Below are 24,929 nucleotides of genomic sequence, written 5' to 3' on the forward strand. Positions count from 1 at the left end.
TAGGCATATATATATTTCAAGAGAATTATGACTTTTTTCATTTTGAATTTGTTCAATCACTAATATCCAATGGCTTTCTTTCTGGTAAGTAGTCTGATAATTTTCATATTTTAGTCCTATTGAAGATTTCAAGTTCTTCTCCGCAATTTCTCTCTGTTAAATGATACTTTTGGCTTAGTTCTTAGCTCAAAATAAGAGTATGACACTTAGGCAAGTTACATAAATAGATGAAAATAATTCATACAAGACAAACCTGCCAAGTGCCAAGGGTCTTCCTAAGTCTTACTGAACTTTGAAAATTAAATTGTCAATAATTTGAAAATTTTGGCTTGGTTCAATTTTTTGGAACACCTAAGATCCTATGAGTGTTGGTAATAGGTTCTTTCTTTGGTAGGTGGCTATGTTTTATATAAGGGAAATGTGGAAGGGAAGTGAAATGCTTGGTATGTGGAAGAGAAGGGAAATGCTTGGTAATGGAAGGGAAGGGAAATGCTTGGTATATGAAATGATGGGGATGAAGCCAAAAGGGAAGTAAATGGGTGCTGCTACAGTGGCGATCGGTGTTACAGTACGTTACGAAGAGCTACTTTGGATTCATAGGGATGAGGGACTGTGGTTGCACAATTCTATTGAAGGCTTGCCACTGGATAATAAAACGCGATGCTTTCAAAGGCAAATTAGACTCAGACTTCGCATCGCTCTTCGCTCAAAGCAAAGGAAGGGTTGAGAAGTTTTTGGCACAAGACACAAGGTTGATGGCAAAAGACCAATGCCTTGTAATGGGCTCGGCAACATCTATTTATGCCGAGTTGCTAAAATATGGTGTCAATACAATAATTGAGTGAATATATTCACATGTCAAAAGTAAAACTGACTGACACATGTCCAATACAAACAAAAGCATAAAGTGACCTTGTTCGCATCGAACAATACTTTACAAGATTTACAAGATTCGCAGGATTTACAAGAGAACAAATGACTCATACATGTGGACAAATGACTTGTCATTCCACTTATGGTGTCAAATATATTCTTGTTAGAGTTTTTGATTTATTCTTTTGTCTCACTACTTTCTGCTTCAGATTCCAATATTTTTCATACAACAAATTCATGGTGGGACATAAGCCTTTTGTTTGGATTTGACATTCTGACACTTGCAAATTTCTTTAGTGGTTTACTCCAATTATGTGCAACTTTCTTCAAATTCTTGTGTACTTGAAATATTTTTGTAGATAAAATGTTCATCTTGAAAAATTGTTACTTCCGGTAGTTGACGAAGTTGATCATCTTAAATTTCCGGCATAGTGTTTATTCTCATCTGGGTCCTGCAATAAAATTAAAAAAAAAAAAATCTCTAAAAACAGGGTTAGCATACAATTGATGTCGATGGAGTATTAGGTTGTATGGAGTATTAAGTTGTCCAAAATGTTTTTCTCAATGACCCATGATAATATCTCAACTTCAAATAAAGTCCACTTGAGATTGTTTACAATGCAAATAATTCTTCCTATTGTGGTGTAGTAGAAATCCAGATTTGGGTATCTGCCTTCTACTACATCTGCAAATTCCGGATATAGCTTTCTAATTTTTTTGGCAAGTCTTCCATCTTTGTTCAAGCGTATGTACACGTCAATTTTCCGATTGCCGCCATGTTAATCACATCCTTTTGCATTCTCTGGTGAGTGCATCTAGTAAGGAATGATTCCTTTGACTAGAGCAATGGTGAAATCATAGTGAGATAACAAAAATTGTCATCCTGCGAATCTTTGCAGTTTTGGACAGTTAGTGATTTTTCTTTTAAAAATGACTAATAGATTTTATGAATATGTTCTCAAAATAAACTTTTCTCCGATCAGATGAGGATGAAAATTCCAATCCTCTTATTGCCGCAAGGATTTTTTTTTCGACAGGCCAGTCGGTGATTTCATTGGACTTGAACTGTCTGCTTGTATAAAAGCACACATTTTTTTATTGTCTTCTTTTTTTAAGAGAACAACCACCCATGTATCATTAAATGCATTTGTTGACAAGGCTAAGGGCCCGAAGAATGTTGTCTCTAATTCTGGCAGTTTTTGACATTCTTCTTTCAAAGAGATTATTGCTCATGTGGCTGCATTATTTCATTCATACGGCTCATGGTTCATCACTTTTCGTATTGCCTGTGTTTTTTGTGAGAGATTTTGAATACAATTTCCAACATAATTTGGACACCCGATAAACATCTTATCTTCCAGCGGATTCGGGAATTGTTCAACATTCTTTAAAATGTGATCCCGCATGGTAATTTTTCATTCTTTGAGTTTGATGCCGAGAAATTTTATTTCTTGTTTTGTAGTTCAGAATTTATCTTTTGATTTTGATAGTCTAATGTCATGTTTGATACATATCTCAGTGAAGATCTTATGATATTGCAGATGTTCTTCCACTGTTTGTGAGACTATTAGAAAATCATCAATATAATTTATTATGAAATCATAGCTTCTAAAACTTTCATTCATTCTCCGTTGAAATTGTGATGGTGCATTCTTAAGATTGAATGGCACGACCAACCATTCATACAAATCAAGTGGAGTGTAGAATGTTGTTTTATGTATGCCTTGGTCTACAATCTTAATTTGCAACCAAACTTTGAAAATATTTTTCCTTGGCCAGTCCTTTGTATTAATACTTTTTTATTGGGCGAAGGTCACTTTATATCAACTGTCACGCTATTTAGAGGAATGTAGTTGATTATATTATCGTCTTTCTTCTTTTTATCTCTGCTTGATTTCTTACCATGAAACTTATGTTTGCATAGTTTGATTCTGATTTTCTGATCAGGCTTTTATCCTTTAATTTCTTGATCTGAAAAGTAATTCTTTTGTTGTCTAGTTCAGAGCCTACAATTGGTTTGCTACTGTACAAAAATGTTGTGCAGAATAAGTATGTGTGTTGTTGGTGAATCTTTATCCCAAAACTATAATGGATGTTCTACACAACATGATTTCAGTAAATCCACTATCTCGGTGAATTCTGAAAGACAATCTATTTTTTATCATGGTAGTATATTTATAGCTTTAGTAGCCTTGATTTTCTCTACTTCCTCTTTCAAATTCTAGTTCATGTTTCATGGTTTAAAGTAGAGACATTTCATATGTCTTTCCTATTTTCACCGATGCATTTGAGGCAAAATTGTGTAGCCTTCTTTCTCCATTCATTGTTTCTACTTTGGTACCTTCAAGATAATATGGCTAGTCACTAATTATCTTCTTTTGCAAAAATTTATGTTCCTCTATCAATGAAGGCTTGTCCTTTTTTTCATTTTTCCTTTTATTCGCAGCAATTTGGGTTGGGATAATAACGAAAATGTTGGATGAGAACATCTTTTTTATTTGTCTTATCTCTGAATTTTTAATATTATTTCTTAGTGTGAAATTTCAAAAGGTAATAGGTTGCTTCTACTATGAATGATTTCGTGCGTGTTAGTTGAAGTGAAATTATTGCAAAATTCACTTATACACATATTCGTCTGGTTCATACTCTAATTCTGTTTGAATTGTTGTCTTCTTCTTTCTCTTTTGACACCATGCAGATTTGCCCTATTTTTTGAAATGCTAAAGATACTCTTTCATCGTCTTCTTCAATTTCTAGTTGGAACAGATTTTTGTCTAAAGAGATCATGCAAGAAGACCTAGCAGTATTGAGAAACCAGATAATTTTGGAGTTTCTGTCGAACCTACTAGCACACCAGTCATCAATCTGGCTTCTGTTCACAAAAAGAAAGTTGAAGGATCTGAGCCAGTTTGAACAGTACACCGAAGATTATCTCAATGAAGCATAACGCCTAAGAGCACATGTACTACCAACAATTAGTATGTCATTTCTTGCTTTTTTACCAGAATCACTCAGCAATATAGTACTGGATGAATTATCCCATAAAAATGTACTGGTAGAAAGTTTAACTCTCGTAAATCTGCAACAAATAGTCCGATCGAAAATAAAAAATTATGTTATAAAATTTAGACAAAAAATGAAGTCGGAAAAAATATTTGTAACATATCGATGGCACGAAAGAACATAATCTGCCAAGAAGATTCCAGCCAAGGTTCAGAAGAACCAAAACGAAAAGCAGTTCAAGCCCTATAAATTCTTCATGAGACGAAGAAACAATGACAAAAAAAGGGTGACAGGTGTTGCCAAAAGAACGGCCATTATGCCAACAAATGCCTTAGTAGAGCTCCTAGACAAATCAAGATGATGATTGAAGTCCCAAAGATTGAACAAGATTGGGATTTTAATAGAAAATGATGAAGAATTCGAAAAATGTCCCTCAAACAAAAATGTGTTCCAACTAGAAATTGAAAAAGACGATGAACATTGAGTATCCTCAGCATTTCATAAATATCTTCGGTAGCAGCAGGGCGAATCTGCATGGTGTCAAAAAAGAAGACATAACGGTTCAAACAAAATCAAATTCTGAATCAGACGAGTCTGTGTGTAAAAGTGAATTTTGCAATAATTTCACTTCAACTATCACGTACAAAATTATTTATAGTAGAAGCAGCGAAAAGGCCACATACTCAAAAGAATCACAATCAGATGAATCAGATTTTGAAATAAAGAAAATTTATTCAGATAATGAAGGCATGATAGCTCCAAAACACCAAGAAAAGTGGGCAGCCTTAGAGAAAGTAGCAAAGGCTATACAAACATGAATGTCCCTATCCAACATTTCTATAATTATTACCTTTTGAAATTTCACACCAAAAAATAGTTTTAAAAATTCAAATAAAAAAGATATCCCTATCCATTTCTGTAATTATCTCAATCCAAATTGTTACGGATAAAAGGAGCAAATAGAAAAAAAGGACAAGCCTTCATTGATACAGGTGTAAACATGAATTTTTACAAAAATGAGATAATTAACAACTAACTATATTATCTTGAAGGCACCAAAATGAAAACAATGAATGGATAATGAAGGCTACACAATTTTGCATTAAAGGTACTGATAAAAATAGGAGAAAAAATGATCAGTGCAAACTTTGTATAGATCGATGATGTCGGACATGACATCGGGTTTGGATTAGTTATATTAGATGAAATTGCTTTATATACTATCTGTAGATACTGTCTTCAAAATAGAAAAAGAACAACGTGTAGTTCCACATCTATCTGCCTCTTTTAAAAGTATGCAAAACAAAAGAAGCAAAAAGAGGTCAAGACAAAGAAAATGACTCTACTTCAAATCATGAAATAGGAAGAATTTGAAGAGGAAGTAGAGAGAATCAAGGCTATTAAAATCTACTGTCAAGACAGACAATAAATTGTCTTTCAGAATTCACCCATGTAGTGGATTTGCTGAAATCATGTTGTGTAGAACATCCATTACAGTTTTGGACAAAGATTAACTAACAATGCTCATAACTATTGTGCACAATATTCTTCTACAGGAACTATATAGAAAAGTAATTACTTCTTAGATCTAGGAATTATAGAATAAATGCATGATCAAAAAATCATAATCACACTATGCAAGCACAAGTTTTATAATAAAAAGACACACTGGGATAAAAAGCGGAAAGACAAGAATGGTAATCAATTACATTCCTATAAATAGCGTGACAGTTGACATAAAGTGGTTTTTGCTCAACAAAGATATATTAATACAAAGGGCTGCCTAAGGGAAAATATTTTTTAAGTTTCATTGCAAATTTGGATATCACCAGATTAAGATTGTAGGCCAAGATAGACATAAATTGTAGGTCAAGATAGACATAAATCAACATTCTACACTCCACTTGGTTTGTATGAATGACTAGTCATGTCATTCGGTCTTAAGAATGTGCCATCACAATTTCAATGAACAATGGATAAAATTTTTAGAGGCTATGATTTCATAATAAATTATATTGATGATTTTCTAATAGTCTCACAAATAGTTGAAAAACATTTGTAGCATCTTAAGATGTTCGTTGAGATATGTGTCAAACATGGCATTGGACTGTCAAAATCGGAAGATAAATTCCAAACTGCAAAACGAGAAATAAAATTTCTCAGCATCAAACTCAAAGAAGGAAAAATTACCATGCAGGATCACGTTTTAAAGAAGATTGAATAATTCTCATATCAGCTGGAAGATAAGTTACAGTGCCAGAGGTTCATTGGGTGCCTAAATTATGTTGAAAGTTATATTCAAAATTTCTCGCAGAAAACACAAGCAATAGGAAAAGTGATGAACTATGAGTCGTATAAATGGAATAAAGTAACCACAAGGGCAGTAATATCTTTGAAAGAAGAATGCAAGAAACTGCCAGAATTAGAAACGGCATTCTCTGAGCCCTTTGTCCTGTCAACAGATGCATCCAATGATACATGGGCAACTGTTCTCCTCAAAATGAAGGCAATAAAGAAAATGTGTGTTTTATACAGGTGGACAGTTCAAGTCCAATGAAATCACCCTATGTCCTGTCGTTAAGAAATCCTTGCGGCAATCAGAGGATTAAAAAAAATCTATCCTTGTCTTATCGAGAAAAAGTATATTTTAAGAACAGATTCACAAAATTTGTCAGTCCTTCTTAAAAGAAAAGTCACTAGCAGTCCAAAACTGCAAAGATTTTCATGATGACAATTTTTGTTATCTCAGTATGATTTCACGATTGATCTGGTCAAAGGTATACATCATTCCTTACCAGACGCACTCACCAGAGCATGCAAAATGATGAGATCAACTGGGCAGCAATGAGAATTTTGGCAAATGAGAATTTTGGCAAGTAGATACTCCTGAACGAAGGTGGAAGGCTTGCCAAAAAATTAAAAATCTAAATGATAGATACCCAACTCTGAATTTCTACACAAGAATTACCTACATCGTAAACAATCTCAAGTGGACATTATTCGAAGTTGAGATATTATCATAGGCCATTGAGAAAAACATTCTAGACAACTTAAGGATGTCAATTGTATGCTAACTTTGTTTCTAAAGATTTTTTTTTTAATTTTATTGTAGGACCCAAATGGAAAGAAGCACTATGCCGAAAATTTTGGAAGATCAATTTCGTTGACTGTCCGAAAGTAACAATTTTTCAAGATGAATATCTCATGTACAGAAATATTCCAAGGACAAAAGAATTTGAAGAAAGTTGCACGTCATTGGAGCAAATCACTAAAGAAATTCTCAAGTGTTGGAATTGTCAAATCCTAACAAAAGGTTTCTGCCCTCACCATGAAATGGTTGTATGATTGGAATCCGAGGCAAAAAGCAATGAGACAAAAGAATAAATTCAAAACTCCGACAAGAATATATTCGACACCATAAGTGGAATGACGAGTCATTTGTCCACATGTATGAGTCATTTCTCCTCTTTTAAATCTTGTGAATCTTGTAAATCTTGTAAAGTAGTGTTCACTACGAACAAGGTCACTTGATGTTTTTGTCAGTCAGTGTGCGCCAGTCAGTTTTGCTTTTGACAGACGAATGTTTTTGCTCAATTATTGTATTGACACCATATGTTAGCAACTCGATATAAATAAATGTTGTCGAGTGCATTACAAGACATCGCTCTTTTGCCATCAACCTTGTGTCTTGTGCCAAAAATTTCTCAACTCTTCCTTTGCTTTGAGCAAAGAGAGAGATGAAGAGTGTGATTTGCCTTCCTGAACATTGGGTTTTATTATCTATAGTGGCAAGCCTTCAGTAGTATTGTGGTCCCTCATCCCAGTGAATCCAAAATAGCCCTTTGTAACGTACTGTAGCACCGGCCGTTATTGTAGCGTTATATATATATATATATATATATATATATATATATATATATATATATATATATATATAAAGAGAGGGAGAGAGAGATTTACAATCTTTAAAATCCAAAGGTTACAATCCTAGAAATATGGGGTTTTTATCATTGATGTCGCAACATCTAAACTCTTTTTGACTTTCAAATAACCGATTAGATTCACAGAACAATATTGACATGGCACAAATGAAAAAAAAATTCATATACATCAACAGTTGTTAGTATGCTCTATGCACAAACTTATATGCAATCTGATATTTTCTATAGTGACAGAATGCTTGTAAGCTTCATTCTTATATTGTCCCAATGTTTGACAAGTTTTGATCTAATCTAGGCATATGACAAACTGGAAAGCTATGAAGGATCATGTGATACAAGAGACGAAAGATTACACATTAACATATTAGCGGAGGGGATCACCTTAAGATAGATTTCATATGCTGATTTAGGAGGATGTCTTAATATTAAAAACTCTGCGACATAGATTTTTTTCCACTAGTAGGCACCAAAATGTCATTGAGGGGTTGATAGCCCACGACAATGGGCGTAAATTTAATAATTTATTGCATTATATGAGAATGCATCACGTCATTTATTCGAAAACTACATATCACAATTGGACATGGTCAGCTTTAGGTAGCCTCTCAAAAAATATTGTAATAATGAAGCTGCAGTATTCTCTAGCAATAACAGGAGCATACTTCATGTTGACATATGAAATCAAAGTATCTTGTTAAGAGAGGACTGAAAATCATCTCATGTAAATTGACGATATTGGGCCAAGAGAAATGGTTGCAGAGCATCTTCTAAAGCATTGGCACCAAGATTATATTCCAAATATATAATGGTTGATGGATTTGGTTGAACATTCTTGGTTGAATCCACTGTTTATGTGATTGTGTCCGATTCTCATCATTTCCATTGTGAATTTTGCGCAAAGCTTCTCTTTTTGAGAGAGAATGTAGTGAAATGTCAAATTGTTGGACCAATATGATAGATTTAGATGCCAATCTACCCATATTTAGTTTCACGTAGGTACATAAATTTCCATAAGCGCATATCATTAGGCCAAGTGAGAGAGCCATGAGATGGCCCTAGTGAAATGCATTAATGACTAAGAGGAGATTAATCAATTGATTCATCTACTGCATTTGTCAAGGGCATTTACACCCTACATGAAACTCAAAAAAATTATCCTATTTAGACCTTGTGTGACGATGAAAACGATATAGGAACACATCGTAAATGCAGATTAGTGAAAGGAACCAGTCCCTACTCAATTTCTCTGTGCTCATCTTGGGCGGTGACCAGAGAAGAACATCCGGTGATTTCAACCTCAGCTACCATGGTTGCCTCAGGTAAGCATCTCCTTTTTATTTTATTTTTTATTTTTTATTTTTCTTTTAGGGTTGGGGGGTAGGGTGCCCCCAACAAGCAGGTCACTGCCTGACTATCCATTCTTGATCTGCTAAAGATAAGAGCATAAAGCTGGCCAACAGACGTCTTTTGTGTGACGGAAGAAACGATGGTTCAGCATATTTTGTTTGAGTACTCAACCTTGGCTAGTGTTTGGCAAAGCATTAATAACTGATTTGCTAAAGCAAAAAGGGAATCACCTACCACAAAGGTTTGCCACATCGCCATTCAAAGAAAATCAGATGGCCACTAGAATTTCAGATGCAAATGGAAATCACTTTTGCATGGGACCAGTCTAAAAGAGGCTGGATTCCTACCTAAACGGCATATATATAGCTGGTAAGGCAGGAAGTGCATTGTCATTCCAATTTCTATGGATGCTACTCCATTGGGGCCATAAATGGTAGGATTGCAACACTCTTTGAAAGGATATCCCACTTAGGTCCCTAATACAGTTCAAGACCTCAATGGTAAGAGGAACGAGGCCACCTTCAAGCCTCTTTTCTGGAAAGTGGGTTGTTAACATCCTACTGAAAAAAAAGGTCGGATTCCTAACTCGTCCACCCCACAATTTCTTGTTGAGAGCCTCAATATATTTGGCATAGATATTCAATTTTTTGCAAGGACAAGGTAGGGCCAGCATCCAGCAGGATTTCATTGGAAATTAACGTCAAAACTAACAAAATCATGCTACACCATAGCCGAATTTCCGGGTTGTAATACAACACTAACAGCCACGGCCAGAGTTGAGACCGAACACTCCTTTAGTACGATCGACATATTTACTTTCCTATTTATACTGGCTAATGAACTGATTGCTTTGTTCTCAAGCCCAAACTCGAATAACGGAGGGAACAAAGGATGGCAGCAGCACTAACAGCATTTTGTAATTGAGTTCATTATTCAGTGGAAAAAAAAAAAACAGAAAAACAACTCGAAGAAGGTGACGAATCCGCAATGGGGTTGACTTGGAGATGACATCAAGGATGGGAGCCAGATCGAATCTCATGAATATGCACACGGTGTGGTTGTATTTTTTTATTGTCTGAATAAATAAAGATACATACATCAAACTGGAATCTAAGCATAGCAAATGACCCACAAGAAGGGATTGAATGGTGGAGAGAACGACATGTTGAACCTTTTAAAAGAATGGATAAAACAATAATACATAAGCAATAATCCCACTTGCCTTGGGGAAAGGATACAGGACGGATAAACCCCAGACTAAATATTTCCTGGAAGATTTGGGTCCCAATTAAGAAAAGCAATTACAGTCATGCATATCTAGTGCTTCAAACATCATCAAACTTCTTTGGTTGGCGCCACTGTGCAAAATTTCTAGCCAGCGAGTTTAGGAATGACGCACTGGCAACCCTTCTACTATACAGATGCTTTCCACTTAAATCAGAGCACAGCATCCTGGGGTCTCTCATCCGATCAATCTGAGTTCCAACAGCATAAGTTCGAGTAAGAGTGGTATGAAACAAGTTTATAAGCACATGTATGTGTGTATAATTGTATTAGGAGAGCCATAACAAACGTAATTAACAATTTCATGTTTCACCAAAACTGTTAGGGGTGCTTGAATGGTGAAAAACGTCGAAGACAGTTCTGCCTTCATCGTGAGACGGCTATTAAAGTTCTCCACCAAACCATGTTAGAAAGCCCCTTTTATCAAAATTTCTAAGACGTGGGTGTGAGAAATTACAGAAGAAAGCCCTCTCAAACGTTCTGTCTGAGACATTCTCTCTCATGCTCTCAAACACACCCTTAATGTATCTGATAGAAACAAAAGAAACATTTGCAAGTAGTTCACACACCTTATCAACCTTTCCATTTTTCAGGTGGTATCGAACACCTGACCAGTTTATGGACTGTGAAAAGTGAGACCGGAAAGCAGAAACTGGATACAGGAAATTATCAACCAGCATAGCAATAAAGACCTGCACCAAGGACGCAAACAAATTAAGAAAAAAAGAACAAGCTTTTTTACAGTAACCAGTAAATACATGCACACAAATCAGTATAGTAATGAGATGCTTACAAGTCCCCAATTGTAGGAACCTAAAGACACTGATGGCTCTTCTGGTGACAACATATTGCACAACTGTATCTCAACTTTAGTGAGGTTCCACATTGAAAGTAGCTCTATAATCGTTGATACAGCCAAGCAGCCAACAAGCAGTAACCCTGAACAAAATTATGTTCCTCGGTTATCACATAACTTCTTCCATAAACACATAACGGGTAACAAAATAGCATATTCTGAACCTCAGAGAGAGAGGCATGCTTCCTGCTCTTTTAGACTATGTTTGTTGCATGCTTGTCAAGAGAAAATTTGTGGTTCTTTATCCAATTTGTGAATGGTATCCCTTAAGTTATTTTAATGATGTTCCAAAAGTGGAAGAAAACAGCTGACAAAAAGTTTACTCTATGGTGGAAACGAATGGAAAAGCATCACTTTGTCTCTTCTTTAGAAAAATGGAAAGACCCACCAAGTTCATGAAATTTGTTGGCATGACACTCCAGGTTCCCTTTACCCACTAGAAATACATCTGGATTGGTGCTCATTCCAGGTGACAAGCACCCGTGGGCTTTCTCAGGGCCCTGTCAACTTGGCAACAAATCCCAAGTTGTGCCCATCAGATGAAGAGGTAACATACCAGCCCTACTGTATCAAACAGGTTGAACTTCCATAAAAAACTAGGTGTCCATTTTGGGAACAGTAGTCAAATGCATACAATTTACCATTATTCCTTGAAGAGAATTTCAACAAAAGATGGATCTTTACACATGCAATAGAAAATAGATAATATGAAGTACTTTTCAAATATTTAAATTGCTTCAAAATTAGAGTTTAATGAAAAAAACATCACCTTTATTTTCAGTTGATCTGCATACTTAATGTAAAAGAAGTTCTAGCCAGCAACACAAATACAGTCCTCATTCCTCAAGATTTTATTGGTAGAGACTAAAGAAAGTCCTTCACTACAAGTTCTACAGTAAAATCATGCACTCGAAAAAAGAAGAGGAAAAAATTGTTAAACTCTGAGTGTTCTATATTACCGCATTTTGGGAATTTACCATAAGCACGATCATGCTAGATCTATAAACTGCTAAAACTTGTGTCACAGTGGTGAAAGTAGTAGAGCAGACTCCAGCTGTTCTAATGCAAATTAGTAGTAGTGTCAAGTTACAACTGCCTCCAGAGTCCTTTGGCAAGTTGGCAGACACAATGACAGGATAAATGTGTTCTTTTCTCAAATTGTGATCTTCAACTAAACAAAAAGATTAAGCAACATACTTACCACAGTTGCCATGAGCTTCCTTTCCTGCGTAAGGTCCAGATCTTAGAGCTGCCACTATGTGAAACAAGGCCATAAAATATGGCATAACAAACCCCAGGACAGGTAACAGTGTGAAGTAAACAGAGCTTTGTTCATCAACCAATTCATCCCTGTTACATATGACTCTAGGACAAACGTTTGCTTCCTCAAATAGTTCCAGTACCTGCACAGGAAATAAAAGTGTGAAATGCATGTAACCACATAACACATTTGACAATTTGCTGTCTTACAACATGAAGCTGATCCTTTTGTACCTCGAAAAATTTAGATCACTTGCAAGTGGGTGTGGAAAAATGGCCACTGGAGGAGAAGTAATCAGCCTCTTATGTGCACCTATGATAACAGAGAACAAGGAACTCTTAGAAAAATTGCAACTATTTGTTCCAGGAGTTAGAAAATTGATGACATTTTTCTTCACTTGAGTACTCCACATGACGAAAAGCTTCACACAAATGACAAATATATATTAAATTGTTGGAACTATAATAATTGTGAAATTGACACCCTTCATAAAAAACCAGCCATCAAAAAGAGCCAAAAGAAAAACACTGCAGTACACAACCTGCATTTCCAACAAATATGTCAAAAAAAGGACTGCTCTCACCACTAGGACATTTGTTAAAAAACCCATTATCAAATACAGCACCAGTTCGAAGAAGCATATTATCACAAACAGAAACATATGAAGAAAAATCCCTAAATTTTCCCCTCAAAATGAAGCACTTTGTTGCTATCATTCTTCCAGCATATCTAGTGTGAGTGCTATGTCATCTTTAAAATATCAAGCATGAGAATGCTTGCAAAACTAGTGGAGTTGTTCATCAATTATTTACAGATCTAAGAGGTACTGGCTTGCAGCCAAAACATTAAAAGTTCCCAGATTTGTGATGCATAGTTTATAAGATACACCTCATAGGTTTCTTCCTTATATAGCACATCAGCAGCACCTAATCGAGCAACATTAACCGCATATCCTAACAGGGACAGCATCACCTAATTAATGCAATGTTCAATACGGTAATACAGCCTAAAAGAGAAGTAAGTACTCCAACTTCCATCCAAAAGTGAAACCAAGGAACAGGTCACTAACTCACTAGCAAGTGAACTTTCCTCATAATATGATAGTTTATCCCTTCTAAAAGCTCGATAACTTAACTGGTAAACCAACTAGTAGGGATACAGTGCTGCAAGGACAACGTAAGTTCAGAACATGTATACATTCAGTTGAGCAATATTTTGTGTAACCTTTTAAGTTAATGGAAAAGAGTCAAAAGACAATGGTTCCAACATTAACCCTATTCTATTGTACACAGAAATGGCCAGCTGTTTAGCTACTACTTGTCCAACCAAACTGGGACTAAGTGTTCTGCTTTTTCCCCTTTTCTTTTCAGGAACAGCCTTTAAGGCTTCAGAGCTGAAACTTCTTGGTCCAGGTATTGAAAATTTACAATCCACATAACAACTAACTCAATGCTGCCATCAGAATTTTTTCTAACATAATGTGCAATGATGCCACTGCAAATACTAATTCCATGCTCGATAAGTTATTGATCTACAGTATAAAGTATAAACCAACTAACAAAAACTGGACTGCAATAAGAAAATAAAACAATGAATAGAAATGCAGACAGAACAAATCCTCCAACAATCTACTAAACAGCAGAACCCAGAAACACAAAACTACCTGCTACAGCAGCAAGGGTCATGTCGTCAGAGTATCCACCATCTCGAAGAGAAGTAACCAAGCCATGTCGGTCATTCCTGAAATCATCTGCATGCATCTGAGCAGGGTATGTTCCAGTTAAATTTGGCGCTCATTGAAATGTATCATCAGCCTTCCTATTTCCTATAGCATCAGAAAGCAGTAATAAAAATTACCATCATGCACCCTCCCCATAAGAAGAATGTTTTTCCACCAGTAGCAAATCCCATTGAACAAGGCTGCAAGAGTCATATTTCAATATTAACCATGACTGTTATTTACGGCGTTTGTGGAAATAAGCACACGAGTCCAAGAACTTTCATTTGAAGATGCTCCACTGAACCCAAATTTAAGCACTATTAGTTATATGGGAATAGTCATATGCACCCACAAAATAATTTATTTAAAATGTTATAATTATAAATAAGTTTGTGCAATGTGAGAGTCACCCAAGAGTGAAATGACAGAGCCTAAGATGAAGAAAATGGGATCGAACATGTGTCACCCACAGACAATTGAAGATCATGGCCTGAAGGCTTGGAACTTGAACTGATCCTACAATTAAGAGCCATTGCAACTCCCACCATCAGTCTTCAGCAAAAATATCTAGAGTTTTTCACTTCATCCCATTGCCTATTACACAGAAGAAGGGATGTGGAAGGGCATCTAAGAGTTTCGACTTTCGAGTGTTGGCCAGATGGAGGGTTCCGTATGACAAGCAGGGAAAGTGAGAGATTCTTGCTAAAAGCAAGCAACGTTATTTTAGCAGATTGAGTACAAACAACAACTGTGCTTCTATGGGACAGGGAATATCCATTCTTAAGAGGAAAGGAATATTAAGGAACATATGCACAAAACCAATATAAGTATATCTGATTTCTGGGATGCACATTGTAATACAAGGTTCCCTCATATGCATACAACATATATTTGTATGCACACAGAAAAATGTCATTTCTTCATCCATCAATATTGAAGGTCTGACCATAAATCTGTTGTCAAAGTGTAATGAGGGCCAAGATAATTTGTTTCATATTAGTCCTTCTCTGGTAGGAAATTGAAGATGTGTGTGTCTATAAATTTTTTACTCAAAAAAGCAACAAATTTCCTTCCATTACAAATAACTACTAAATAAGGATAATAATTTTACAGAATAGAAAACCAGAACCATGTGACATCAAATTTACAGGACATTAAAGGAACTGATGAAATACATACCATATGATACTCATAAATACAGTAACTTCCTAGGCTCCCTGAAGGCAAATCCAGAGGATATCCAGTTTGAATAAATATCTGCAATAAAAGTATTTGTGACGAAACCTTGTACCCAGGAAACTCTTTGGCATACTTACAACATAAAATTATGACAAACCTTGGGGTTCTTCTCCATTTCTGCAGTAAGGGCACCAATAGTCCCAGGATGCAGCCTAACATCATCATCTAGGAACAGGACATACTTGCTGTCTTTGTGCATCCTCTCCACACCAATCTGCATAACAAATCGAACGATGTAATGTCACTTTGACATACTCCAAGAATGCCAAGTATGAACCTACTGGATAGAAAAAAGCAGCTTCAACGAAGGTAGCCATTGAGAAGATGGGGAAAAAAGAGAAAGAAAAATACGAACTGGGGTACCAAAAAAACCAGAAAATTGGTAAAATGTACTTTTAATGGCAAGGAAATATGTTCTAGGTTTTTAACTGTTAAGTGCATTTTACTAATTCTACAAAGCTGTACATCCCCAAAAACCAGAAAATTGACCAAAAAAATATTTTTTAATAGCAAGGAAATATGTGTTAACTGCTAATCCATTTTACTAAATCTACCAAGCTGCATGTCAGTGTTGAAGAAAGAAATTTGAGTAAATTAGCAACATTAAAACACTGGGAAACCAGAAAAAAGCAAGCCTGGATCTCAAGCATATGAAACATTTAGCAGAAGACAGGACATGATGATGATAGAGGATTGAAAATTTGAATCCAAGAAAATGAAGCCAGACAAGCATCAATATGTGCCAGTTCTCTTAAATGTACAGAAACAAGCATGTCAGCAGCGTGAATTGTAGAGGGGGAGCTTTTGACACAGAAACAAAAGCATAGTCACATATACTATGTTTTTGTTGCCAAAACAACATAAATTGTCTTTAAGGTGAAATTTTCTAAACCCTAAAACTAAAAGTGAACTAACATAAAGTCATAAACACATAAGTTTGAAATGAAGAGAAGAAAGAACGAAATGAAAAGTGAAGAAGCAGATGAAACAACTCAAATTAGTCATCTTACAAAAGCGGAAGAACCATTTTGGATTTCTAAATGAATAATCAGAAATTTTACAATTATTTTGTGATTAGATTAAGCATTTTAATAAAAGATTACAGGTAAAGACTTTTGAAGTAGAAAGTGTATCTTTCCAACTTCAGAACAGAATCTCAAGGGAATCAATATATAGTTGTTCATTATCATGTTAATCGTCATCTATTAATGGTAACAAAAAACTGTACCCTTATATGAAAATAGTGACATTTTAGTATCTTACAGTGTAGAATTACCAACTCACAAATGCTACACTTATCATACAAAAAAGGGCCACCAAGAACAACAAAAAGAAACCGAAAGGAAAACTGTGTTTTTCAATCATTGGCTAGCACAAGATGTGAAATCAAAGCCTATATGATCATTCGTAGACTCTCCTTCAGCAGGATAAAAAGTACATGTAATCTAAAAGATTAGGAATATTTTCGAAGTTATTGCAAGAAACAAGACTTTCTGAATAATACGTGTTCAAATTAAGTTATTATATATATATATATATATATATATATATATATATATATATATAGAGAGAGAGAGAGAGAGAGAGAGGAAGCACGGAGAATGTGGCCTTTCACACACATCCCCCATGCATTGCTCAGGGGACGTGTTTGATCACGCCTGCCTGATGCAACGCATCAGGCGGACATGTTCAGATGGAATACTCATTGTCCATAGCAACTGGGATTCAGTCCCTCTATATATATGTATGTGTGTGTGAGAAACCCTTCAATTTTCAGCCTGGTAGATGATATGTCAATCATGACCAAAAAGAGATAAAAAAAAATGGTAAATAACAACAAAGCCTTGGGGGCAGATTTATGCAATGTTTTCAAAAATAGAGTCCAAAAATAGCAAAAGGAGAACTTTTTTAACATTCATACTAGCATTTGAAGGACCAAACTGAGGAATAGTAGAACACTGACCAATTGTTGACTAGATGCTCAACTCAAAGTGGGTATAACGACTTAAAGGACTAGGACGAGTCGCCTGACTAGCACCTAGCCCATTTGGACAATCAGTCAGATTTACTAGTGCCTATTTCGACAACTAAGTATTCAAATGATCAAAACAAACCATTAACAGAAAAAATGAGTCCACAATCCACATACCAACTGATTATGAATCTTCTGACTGCAGGTTGTAGATAATCCAGCAACAACAATCTTTGCATCAATAGAATCCTGGCAAAGAATATAAAAAGAAGTAAGAAAGTGGCTAGAAGCACATAGAGATAATATAACATTAGTTCTCATAGAAGTTGCAACAGATTATTTTGAGAATGGAGGAACATATGTTAGATTTCTAAGACTGTTAACAGATTTGATAGAAGTGTCTAATTGACAAGATTCTTTTCCATATTTAAACTCTTATGCCTGTGTCTACATGGGAAGAAAGGAAAAGGCAGGAGGGAAAACAAAAGGTATCTTACATGGCTATTAATACTGGCCTCAGCAGAACTATCATAAGCAATGAAACACGACCATCTGACTAACAACTACCCATTAAACAGCACAAATGCCTCTCCAGCCCATCATATTATTTGTCTTCCATTATCTGCATTACATGGTCTGTGGTTGTAACTTATAGGATTGCCATGAGGATTCAGGACTACAAGTACATCACTCTAACACAAAGCCCAGCTGGTACAAAAGCAACAGCTGAGCAAATTGCAAATAATCATCTTAATGTCATCAACCACTTCTTCTGGGTTACAAATTTAATTTCCATTTTATCCATGTTTTGTTGGAAGGTATGATTGGTTCTGCCACATGAAAATCATTCAGTTGACCTTGTTTATAGAGGACGAGGGAAGAGGGAACAAAAGGTCAGGTATTGCCCTTGATGTTCATTTCCCTGACAAAAGAACATGATACTTTCTTAACAAAGAAAATGAATTGGTTTTGTATCTTGTATGTGTGAGTGTGAATTAAATTAAGAAAGGCAGTTGATTTGATCCGATAACTGGCTTTAGAGAGCTGTAAATTTTTATCGCCAAGAAAGGAATATAGTTCAGAGCAGACATAGAAAAAGCACAAAATTCATTGCTAAAGTTCCACAACTTGTGATGAACATAAAAGCTACTAAGGCTTTTTTTTTACCAATTTGATATGAAGCTAGCTCATGAAGCATTTAATTGAGATATTAGGATTAATCTCTTTGCATTCTACTGGCATAATCACCTCAAACAATAAACAAACACTACACAAAATTTCTCATACTACACATTGCACCATTAAAATTAAATGGTTCAGATTTTTTAGAGATGTTTACCATCATCCTCATTCTAGCAGCTTGAAACTATATTGAGGTAGGATTTAATCTTTGCAACATACTGGCATAATCACTTTGAACAATGAACTATCAGAATAACACTTCTCACACTATATATTGTGACATATACGACATCCAATATTCACCTTAAATTCTGAAATCAATAATGACACAGCATGATAAGCTGGATCCTCAATACTCTCGACCACAAACAGAAATTCCACGGGGCCACCATAGAGAGAAGTCATCTGTATTCCAATATTTAATCCAACAATATTAGTCATCAAAGCTAACAGAAACAAAAGAAAGAACAAAGTCAACACTAGGTCCTAAACATGAAAAACCATGTAAAATAACTCATCTTAGTGAATTGGAGAAAGGAAGACAGCCCCTCTGCTAAAGACGTTCTAAAAACTAAAGTAAACCCAACACAAACAATGACAATAAAAGAGCAAAAAAGAACTGCACTTAAACCTTGGCCAATTTAGGGTTCAAGGTCACCAGCTGCAAAAAATTGCTTTTGCAACTGGAGTCCAAGAACTTTTCTGGGGTACATCAAGATAAGAAATTACGTGTTAGTTGTTACTATTAATTCCTGTCAGGCCAAGTCACACAGGTGCAGGGCGTAGATGTGGGACTTTAAAGAAACACCGGTGTGAATATATATATATATATATATATATATATATATAAAATAAATAAATTATCGGTTGCTGCACTGGAGCCACCCCCACACCTGCACCCACATTTGGTGAGAGCAAGTGACTTACCAATTAGATATATGATGCAGCACTACATTGAACAGAATACAGCTAGGTAATGGAAATCCAACCTGACTTCTCCAGTTTTGCAGATTGTGCTCTCCAAAACCTTTTAAAGGCATGACAACTGATACTCTTGGCAAGTTTATCTGGTTGTAGTGATCAAGATCATTTACATCATCACATAGAAATGCGAAGCTGTTTCCTCTCTTAATCTGAACCTTCATTTTTCTAATCTCTCTATTCCTGTAAAAGGATAAACATCAAGCACTGGAAAAGGTCATCTTTTTATTGTACTCGAGGCAATAAAAAATTAGTGTTTGAGCAATGGACCATAATACCATGGCAATATGTATGAATTATTGTCAGAAATGTCCTTATCACTTATCAGGATTTGACCAGGTAAGTTTACTCCTGGTATTAGACCGAAAGTTTGCTTTTCACGGAAAAACCTCAGGAATTCAAAAATCAAACATATAAAAAATAACAGAAAAAAAATATGAAAAATTGAGTTTTCCACTAATTTTCTTAAAAAACATTCATCAATGCCCAAATAGTTATTAATTTATTAAAATAAACATCAAAAGACTAAAACACCACAAAAATAAAAAGCATGAAAACAAGATATTTTCATTTTTCTGAATTTTTTCATAATATCACAAATTTTCCTTTCTTCTTTGTTTTTTTTTTAACTTTCCCATATTTTTGAGCTTTTCTTGAAAATCCAGCCATGTTTATGACAATGACATGAGATATTATGCACTAAAAGTTTCCAAAGAATTTGATTGTATTTATAATTTTGAAAAGATAATAAAACAAAGACTCTCTAGTTTAAAATGACAAGAGATCTTCAATAAGCAACTAGCCACAAAAAGCACTCAAAAAAGAAGAAACATAGATGTGGACCAATGGATTTATTTATGTACCATATTTTAATAGTCAAATCATCATAAAAGTGCTTATTAATGTTATCATAATCTCCCTAGACAGAAAATAACTCATCCATGTGCCCAGTCCAGAGAATTACAAGCATTGAATGGCAAAAGTCATGATAAAAGGTGAAAAGGTGTATATCAAGGTGACCCAATGTATATCATGGACATGACTAAGTCTGGAATCAGGTATGATTCTGCTCCTACATGGCACACAACTCAGTAATTCTATAAGAAAATGCACCTTATGTCAAATAAAATCCCAAATTGTGCAGAAAATCATACTCCAAGTACTCAATTAGAACTGTTTCTCAGGCCCAACCAATCCCCTTGAAAAATATAAAAGAAGGATTGACAGTGCAATATGACATTTCATTATAGACGTACTAAGGAAAGAACCATGCAAAAGGTCCTAATATTCTGCATTTTTCATGTGAAATCACAGATGCTAAATTCCTAATCTTCTGCATTGATCACGAAGTCACAGCCACAAAGACCCGAACCTGCATTTCTATGTACCATGATGTCCCAAGCACCTTAGAAGCTAATAAATGGCCCCTACAACAATATCTACCACATATGCTTATGTAAGAATAATTCTGTCCTCATTATTCAAAATAATAAGAAAGTCCCTCGAGTTCTTATGATAGGAAACTGTAAGCCATTAAACAAAAAAAAAAAATCTCTCCTTTGCATAGTATTTGCCCATTTGGAAGGGAAAAAGAACAGCAACAAGAAGATCAACAAAGAGTATCATAGGAACCGTTTATCTTTTCAGAGATTAACAAGATGATGTAAACAAAATGATACCCCAAACAATATATGTCACGTTTTCATGAAAACAATAGAGATGTCAATGCATGTAACCATAACCACAAATATGGTTCTCGGTTTCATATCGGCAAGGTTTTTCTAGGATATTAATTGAGCAAAGTTGTTTTTTTAGGGAAAAAACTTGGAGTTTTTTTGAAAAATAAAAAAATCAAAATGTTAGGTAAAAATACAAGAAATGAAAAACTAATAAGTATTTGTATATTGAATTTAGGAGGTCATCTTAAATACCTAAAACAAGAGGAAATAAAACAATGAAACAAAAGTTGAAAGAATAAAAACAGAAAATGAAATAAAAAAAATGAAAAAATCGATAAAATCACGTTAAAATCATGATAAATTCATTTTAGCATTTTTAATATATCGTGATATTTTCCCATCTTTATTTTCCTCTTTTTTTAACATTTTCTTTATTTTTTGTTAACATACTCAACAGCTAAAATACCTGACATGAGCAGCAAAGGCCCAGCCTAGAGCAAGCGTTAGGCAAATTATACACCCCTGCAGACACAAAGACATCATAAGAAAAACTATCGAAAGAGAAAACAAAGAAAGAAAAGGCAAGCAGAAAAATGTAATAATGTATACGCACTTTGAAGGGACAAAGCAGACAGCGCGGTCTTATGAAAATATGGCAGTGGCCATGCTCTAAATGAATAGGAATTGACACTATTGAATAGAAGGTGAAAGGAAATTTGGCTGTTACCGATGGATGCATATAACATGAGATGAAACTCTTGCTGTTATAGCATATCCAGAACTCAATAAACACCAACACAGGGAATGAAATGGATCATAATGCCTCATTAGAGTTCAACTTTGACATGATCAATGATGCTCAGCAATTAAAATGATGAAAAGATGATAATAAGCAAGTAAACAAGTTAAACAGACCATAATGCAATGTCATCACAGAAGCTAATCTGTTAGTATTCTTGAACAACCTTGTCCAACTGCCAAACCATGAAGAGACACAAGAAACCACTGGTTTGATCTCCAAATAAAATGACGTGATATTCAACAGAACCACTAGCAATTGAATCTAAAACCCATTCTATGATGCATAAGTCTCTTCAAGAGAGTCTAGTAAAATAATGCCTGCTCCAAGGTACAAGGGATCAAACGTAGACTTCAGGTGAATGGCAAGCAGTAGGTCGAACACTGCATAATCACAAGGAACTGTATATTGGATTGATCCAAGGACGTCTACTTCCCATCAGAATAATCTCTTTCAGCTCACAATGTGCCATGTGGCTGTGTAGAACCCGATCTTCAACATGAGCATGAAAAACCAGACCGGATATTGCAGTATCATGTGTCTCACCTGCTGTTTGAGGCTCATAACATTGGAAACTCTTATCACATCCAGTGAACCACACAGAGTTCAGTTTCTCTCCTGTACGGGGTCCTCCAACAACAGATCTTGAAATTTTTTCCCTCAGTGGCATTTCTTTGTGTAAGAAAATATAATGTTTTTTTTCTGTTTACCAATGACCACGTATTTGAATTCCGATTCCATGACATCACTATTACGGCCATTAGCAATGCCATTCATTTTATCAATTTTCCTAGCATCATCCTCACCAGCTGAGCAGGTACCAAATGGACATTGTCAGGAGCGATACTGGTCGCTCAATACCATTTTCATTCACAAGAATAAAGGTATAACTTAATCCTATACTGCTCCCTGGTTTATGAACGCTTTCAGATAAAATAGGACTTTTGTTATTCAAGAAAGTAATATCGTTTTCAACCAAGCACATTGCTGGGTCAAACCGGTGAACTTGTTGCAATCAGCACCTCTCGTCTATACCACGAGGAACAAAAATGGTCCGGCAAGCTTTCTCACAAAGACAGACTTCACTTCCGCTGTCATCGACCTCAGAGAAGTGGTCAACAAGGTCCATAGCCTCCTCTATTTTCTCAACGTTGAGAGTGACGTTTGAGGAAATCAATCTATCAAAGGCGTAGAGAAAAATCTCAACATAGGCGACTTTCAGACGAAAAAAACGAAATACCAATGAAATAATTCGACAAGTTCGAAATGAATTTAGACCCGAGCTTTTGAAAATTTCAACAACAAAGAGAACGCAAAAACAAAAGAACGGTATACGAAGAAGGCAAGCGAGTTCCTTTTCTGCACCCTGCGACAAAATTCAGTAACCAATCACACCAGACAACCAATACGAAGCATCCGAACCGAAATCGACAGTGAGGCAGGAGTGAAAATAGGAAACAAGAAATGCCCAACCTGAATCTGCACGAAGACCGCGAGAGGGCTGCACAGTGCATTGCTGGCCGCGATGAGGAACAAGTCGACCCGCCCCATCGTGACCATCCTGAAGCCCCGGCCGGAGATCCAAAACGGTAAGTACAAGAACTAGGCAGCGACTGCACAGGAACCAGGACAGCTCGAGACCTGGGCAGCACCTGTCACATCTCCATCCCTCACAACATGAGCAGAAGAGCCGGAAGACGAAATGCTAGATCTCGAGAAAGCACCCTAGTCAGCAAGATGACGACCCAGATAGCGAGAGCGCTGAACTGGAGTAAATCTAGGGACTCCAGAAAGAAGAAGAAAAAGAAGGGAAGAAGAGGAGAGAAAGGGGAGTTTTATTGGGTCCAGGCGGGGATTAGGGAAAGCAGAGCTGGAACAGGCTTGCAGCCACAAGCTGGGGGGGCCTGCAATGGGAGGGGCTTTCTCTGCTGAAAAATGCCAAAACAGGAAGGAGGAAAGTGAAGGAGAAGCAGGCGGAGGCGAGAGAGCGCAGTTGCTTGTCGTCCAACTGCTGGTCGTACGAAATTACGGTTCTGTCCCTTTCTGGATTTCGACTCTTTCGGATCTCCACGGGTCCGATACTGAACAGGAAGCACCTACGAAGATGTCTTTCTCCCAATGAGATTGGATACAACTGGCTTGAGTCTCCAACCAACTGGACAAGATGAGCAAGATTCATCACTCGGACGAGGTTTCAAGCCTTTTATTCTTTTTGCTTTTGAGGTCCTGAATTACATTAGAGTAGAACACAGCCGTTTACACGACCCCTGCCCCAGATATGGGAATTTCTATTCACATATACAATTGTGTATTTTCAAACTTGAGATAAAAATATATTACAAGAACAATTCTAATGATCTGATTTCAAACTTTAAACTGAAGATTAATTCAGCATTACTCAAAATCTGCATTTACTGAAAAATAAATGAGCAGAGTCCGCCGCTGGGAAAAGAAGAGATCAAAAAAATTGCTATTTAAGTAAACTAAATCTAACAAGACACACTGGATTACCATCTCCCGGGGTGATCTGGGAAGGATTTGGGACTCAGAAATATGGATTAGTGTTTTGTACTCGTACTGATAAAACTGAAAAGAAATGGCATGGACTTTTCTTTTTAAGGCAAGACTGGTTGTCAAGATTTTTATCTGTTTAAGGAGGAAGAATCCAAAAAAAAAAAAAAAATGGAGAGTCCATGAAGTGAATCCAATAAAGAAGGAAATCTAGGAAATTGGGAGAGAGACAGAGAAAGTTAGTTCCTTTGCAGAATGCTCGTTTCTTCTGCATCAATGCT

At 35.9% G+C, this 24,929-nt stretch overlaps 1 pseudogene; it reads right to left on the reverse strand.

The window, feature by feature from the left end:
* Positions 1–10,219: 10,219 nt before the first annotated feature.
* On the reverse strand, positions 10,220–24,101 carry LOC116257797 (uncharacterized; annotated as a pseudogene).
* Between the last annotated feature and the right edge of the window lie 828 nt (positions 24,102–24,929).

The sequence above is a fragment of the Nymphaea colorata genome, chromosome 7 (genome assembly GCF_008831285.2).
Source record: "Nymphaea colorata isolate Beijing-Zhang1983 chromosome 7, ASM883128v2, whole genome shotgun sequence".
Lineage (NCBI taxonomy): Eukaryota > Viridiplantae > Streptophyta > Magnoliopsida > Nymphaeales > Nymphaeaceae > Nymphaea > Nymphaea colorata.